Source organism: Mus musculus, chromosome 7 (assembly GCF_000001635.26).
Source record: "Mus musculus strain C57BL/6J chromosome 7, GRCm38.p6 C57BL/6J".
Taxonomy (NCBI): Eukaryota; Metazoa; Chordata; class Mammalia; order Rodentia; family Muridae; genus Mus; species Mus musculus.
The window spans coordinates 8,348,937-8,354,936 of NC_000073.6; the positions used below are offsets into that span (position 1 = coordinate 8,348,937).

The following is a 6,000-nucleotide window of genomic DNA, read 5'->3' on the forward strand; positions in this document are numbered from 1 at the left end:
TCTGATGCTTATGTTCTTGATCTTGCCTCTCTACATCTGGGTACCTAGTGCTACCTGCACTCAATGTCTCCAACTGGAGCTTGTCAGTCTTGTTTTTCTGGTTTTATTATAGCTCCTCAGAGTCCAGATGTTTCTGTGATCCATTGATCCTGAAATTCTGCATGTAAGAGTGCCTAGGAGTCAAGGTGCCTTGAGAATCCTGAAATCCTGGCATGATCAAACAAGTAAGAACCTGTGGGTGTGTTAGAACACCCGTGAGTCCAGCATCCTCTGGCTCTTGTGTGGTTGGATGCAGAGCTAGCACCCGAAATCTACTCAGGGCATTGGCTAACACAGGAAGGCACCAGTTTCTTTTGATCTCCCAGAGGGGTGTGTCTTTAATACCAGCACTCAGAACCCAGAATATGTTAGGTCTATGAGTTCTAGGACAATTTGTGATACACAGAGAAAGAAGCTAGCCAAACCAACATGGTTAGACTGTATATAACAAAAAAGGAAACATAGATACAGGGTCAGGAAAATGGCTCACTGGATAACAGCACTTACTCTTATTGTAGATAACTTTGGTTCAATTCCCAGCATTCACTTAAAGGTATACAAAGATCTGGAACTCCTAGACCATGACGTCCTTGAACTCACTGACGACAGCTGCCTCTGCCTCCCGAGTGCTGGGATTAAAGCCTGCACCATCTTGCCTGAGCCAAAATAGTTGCTAAAATTGTTAAAGTGAATACCTCATGACTTGGAAAATGTCAGGATGTGACAAACTGGTATCTGATATGCTGCAGGAGGAAAACTGAAACACACAGCCTTTTAGAACAAAATCTAGTAACTTCTTAAAAATGTAAAACATGGATTCTAGAGAGGGGTCAGCGTCTAAGTCCATATTCTGCTATGGTAGAGGATCACGGTTCCATTTCCAGCAGACTGCTTCATACACATATGTATCTCCTGTTCCAGGAATCCAATGCATTTTGGCGTGCCTCACAGGCATTAGTTATTCACTTAGTATTCATATATATGTGCAGTCGAAATACAGACACAAGAAACAAACAACAAACACCTAAAACATATGGGTTGCACTCCTATGTAAGAGCATTAGGTGCTACACAGAGCTGGTCCCCAACAAAAGTAGTGACACAATAGTCATGAAGACTTTATAGGAAATGATCATTTATTCCATGGACTGCAATATTCAGTGAGGGAAAAAGGGCAACCAATAGAACAAACAACAATAAATATATATGTCTTATTTAAACTGAGGTCACTCTCTTCCTCCCCCATTCAAAGTCAGCCACATGAAGACTCCACTCAATACTGGTGCAGCCAAGAACACAGCTTCCTCTTGCTAAGTCCCCAGAAAGCATTAACTTCTTAGGAATAAGATGGCACTAATCCTCATCTTGATCCATGTTCTTCTTTGATGAGTAATTTTCAATGACTGGCTTCCTCACAAAAGCCACTCTCAGAACTTCTTTGCTCAGACTCACATTCACTCCTAAGGCTCAACAAGCTTGGTAAATTGCTGAAGCTCTCTTTACATTTGCAGTCACAAACCTATCTGGGTTGTGTCTGTGTTGCTAATGAGAACAAATTTTGTTCAAAGTCTTCCCCAGATTCAGTGGGTTCATGATGCATGTCTGCACTGTGGCTTCTTCATTTAAATATGATGTAAGTGTGGGTGAACGCTCCGCACATCTGAAGAACTCTTGACTTCTGTCCAGTGAATATCCTTTTGTGTAGATAGGGTAGATCATGGAAACAATGTCCCATGTTCATTGCACTCAATACATATACTCTATTTAGTGTGGTGCCAGTCCTGTAGCAAAACACTTTGCCACATTCTTTGCACTCATGATGCTTTGCTGTATAAAATCTCAGATGTTAAATGAGGCTGCATCCCCCACACACTACACATAAAAGACTTTCCTCTACTATGAAGTTGTTTGTCATTGATGAGATGAGTTTTGTTATTTAACACTTCCCAGATTCATAACATTTAAATTTCCTTTCCCTTATATGAGCTTGGACATGATAAACAAGGCTGGAATTTTCCTTATATGATTCATGCATTTGATATCATGTCTTAGGGTTTCCAGTGCTTTGAATACAACTTTGAAATCTTTGAAAAGGTAACTCTTATAAAGGACAACATTTAATTGGGTCTGGCTTACATTTTCAGAAGGTCAATCCATTACCATCTTGGCAGGAACCATGGCTGCATGCAGGCAGACACGGTGCTGTGGAGCAGAGGTTTTATATCCTGATCTAAAGGCAGCCAGGAAGAGACTCTCCCACACTGGGTGGAGCTTGAGCACTGAACCTCAAAGCCCATCCCCACAGTGACACACTTTCTGCAAGAATGCCACACCTATTCTAAGAAGGCCACATCACCTAATAGTGTCACTCCCTATGGGCCAAGCATTCAAACACATGATCTATGGGGCTACCTATTCAAACTACTATAGTATACTTCTATGGCTTTTCTTCAGTATGAACCCAATAATGATATAAATGGCTGGATGTGTTCATGTATGACTTGGCACATTTAGTCCATGTAAAAGTGTCATTTCTGTGTGAACTCGCTGATGAGCAACAAGGAATCAGTTGTGCTTGAAGGTTTTGCCACACTCCCCACACCTGAATGGCTTCTCTGCGGTGTGAATTCTGAAATGCTTAATAAGAAAGGCTTTTTGGCTGAAGGACTTGCCACATTCACTACACTGAAAAGGCTTTTCTCCAGTGTGTATCATCTGGTGTCGATTGAGGTGGGATGTGCTAGTAAAAGTTTTGCCACTGTCGCTGCATATGCAGTTCTTCTCACTCTGAATGGCCTCTCTACTCTCAGTGTTCGTGGGGGCATCCCCAATAGTGTAAGTCACTTCATGCCTTAGAAGACCTAAGGAGCTCTGTAGGATCATCACATTGTCCATGCTTAGCAAGGGTGTCTCAGCACAGCACAGCATGTGCTGCTGCAGCGTGGATGGACTGGCACCTTCTGCAGACAGACTCTGCTCAAAGGGTGACATTTCACTATGCACTTTGATCCAACAACCTGGACAACCTGATGAGTGGCATGTAGACTATCAAGTGACAGACAGACAGACAGACAGAGAGACAGCATCTATTACTAATGGTAATCTGAGGTTTCTCACAGAACAAAGGGGCTAGGGTCCAATACCATGCTGAATTTGTCAATATCTTATGTTCATGAACCTTAGGAGCAGCAAGAACACAAGCATGGAATAAGTAACAGGGAGGCATGCTAGGTACGGTAACAAACTCTTTCCTCACCAATAGCTCTGCAAGCTTCAATTGCTGGGCATTCAAGACACAGTGCAGAAGGCTGTGTAGAGCTGTATGGCATAGTATGTAAAGAACCTGTATTTAAGTACTGCCAATGTATAGTGCATGGTAGATGAATTGTAATCCAACATGCTGCTCTGGTTGGAATACTGGCATTCCTATAGTACACACGTTTAATCCAAAACATTGTTCTACCAACTAGAGTTAGTTGGTAGAACATGCAACCATGTTGGAAAGTGACATCTAATTAAGAGTCAGGCAAAGTGATAAATCAGAGAAATATTTGACTAAATGAATCAGCGATGAGACAGGAAAATGAGTCTACTTCAGAGCAGACAGAGTGTTCAGATGAAGTTTTGACCCGAACATTTTGACAGGCAGGTTCCAGAGAGAACAAACTAGATAGAGGTGAAGACAGAATGAACCAGAGAATGAGAAGCCAGAAGATTAGTACAGATTGCTAGAGTTACTTTGAGACCAAACAGAGCAATTTGAGTCAGAGTGTAAAAGAAGCCAGTTTGAATCGAAGGAGTTTGAGCCGAAATAGCTGAGTTGAACATCCTGCCAGAGTTCAGAAAAAAGGTAGAAGAGGTGAGCTTATTCAACAGTAAGTCTCCATGGTTGAATCCACTCTAGGCCTTGATTAGATTGTACACAGGCTAGAAGCTTCCAAGACTAGGCCTTGCTTACCATTTGGAAGCTCACTGTCTCTGAGATGACAATTACATCAGGCAAATAGGAGTTACATTTACAGTGCACACCATTACAATACAGGAACAGCTGTGTATCACAGGGTTGCAAGGCAACAGGCAAAACATTCAAGACTGACACCCAAGGGACAGTTCTGTTTCAGAATTAATACCTCCAAACATCAAAAACCACCACACACTATGTACCTATAACATACCTGGAGTCAGGAATCTCAATGCAGGCACAGAGGGCTCTCCCCAAGACTCCAGCTGAGTCATGTCATGGATCCCAGAAGATATAAGTCCTAAAGTACATGATTCAAAAAAAATGACAGTTCTGCACTAAGTGATGCAACCCATACAGGAGAGAAGAATAAAGCCTAGTGAGAGTAATCCTTTTAAGGGTGTCTTGTAAAAATAAAATAAAATAAAATAAAATAAAATAAAATAAAATAAAATAAAACAAAATAAACTGAACTTACCAGTGCCAAATTCCTGTTACATTCAAACATAAGGCATGTCACCAGAAGTACTTGAGTCACAAACATCCCAAATATTTAGAGTGTCATCAGGTCACAGGGAATCTGACAGTGTTAAGTCTCTTGACCCCAGGCCAGATGTGTTTGTTTAGTCCATTAATTTCAACTCTCAAAAGATACAGCAAGAAGACCTTGGTAAGTCAAAGGACAGCCAGGTCTACATAGCACATCAAGCACAGCTAGGATTCTAAAGATAGACAGAAGTCTCAAACTACAACCAAAAAATTTCTAACCCCAAATTGATACCTGTGTGCCTTTGATGCAATTGAGAGAAATAGAGCTGTTGTGAAACTTGACTTGGTTTTTAACCTGTATTTTATACTCCAAGACTGTGGCAGAAAGACTTGGTATTCATAGGCCAGCTGTCAGAAAGATGCAGCTCTCTCTAAAAAACAAACATACAAACATAACCAAAACCAAACCAAACCAAACCAAACCAAACCAAACCAAAACAAAACAAACCAAACCAAAACAAAACAAAACAAAACAAAAACCAAACGAAAGCCTAGACATGCTCTTATATGATGGTAGGGTCTTACCCATCAAAGACATGAGTGTTCAGATCTCTGACATCACAGTCTGGTGCAGGATCTTTTGAGAGTCATCAAGCAGTGTTCATTCCTCCCAGGAGAAGTACACAGCCACATCCTCAAAGGATAAACAGTCCTGAACAGTTCAACAGAAAGTTGAAATTATATGAATCCTCCTTGTCAGGTATTCCTGGTATCCTTATGTCATTCCCACTGAGCTTCCTACCTCAGAGGGTACCAGGCTGTGAACCTATTCTACTGATAGCTAGTCTGTCCTTGAGGTCCCACCGACTACTGTGCTCATCACTCAGCAACAACAGTTGACATAGTGGCTTAATTACTTTTCTATTACTGTGAAGAGACACCATGACCAAGGCAACTTATGATAACAAGGAGTTTATTGGGGCTAACACCTCAGAGGGTCAATCTGTAACCTCCATGTCAGGGAGGATGGATACAGGCACACACAGCACTGGAACATTTGCTGAGAGCTTACATCCTAATCCATAGTACAGTACCAGGCAGAGAGAGTTAACAGGGAATGGCAAGAGCTTTTGAGATGTACTAGCCCACCCCCAGTGACACACCTCCTCCAACAAAGGCTATACATCATTAATATCTCCAAAGTGTTCCACCAATAAGGAACAAGTATGCAAGTCTATGACTGTTTGGAGGGTGAGTTCATTGAAACCATCACAGCTGGAGTCAATCCAAGTGAGAAGAATGTCCCTCCTTTCAATCTGAGAATTCACATGGACTCCTTCCAATCAGACACTAACATGGATTCCTCCCAATCATCTGTTTCACACAGACTACATTTGGGGCACTGTTGTCCACTCTGTCCCTGGCACAAAGGCCAGGAAGCCATGTGTCCATGACACCAGGACACACACTTCAGTCTTCACACTGAGCTTCCATTCAATCTCAGTATGCAGA

At 41.8% G+C, this 6,000-nt stretch overlaps 1 non-coding gene across 1 annotated transcript; it reads right to left on the reverse strand.

Moving 5' to 3' along the window:
- Positions 1-2,139: 2,139 nt before the first annotated feature.
- On the reverse strand, positions 2,140-4,768 carry Gm7696. Its single transcript, XR_001778035.1, has 3 exons — positions 4,478-4,768; positions 4,214-4,300; positions 2,140-3,055 (listed from the first exon to the last, which is right to left on the reverse strand). It is a non-coding gene; the product is annotated as a predicted gene 7696 (transcript).
- Positions 4,769-6,000: the final 1,232 nt, after the last annotated feature.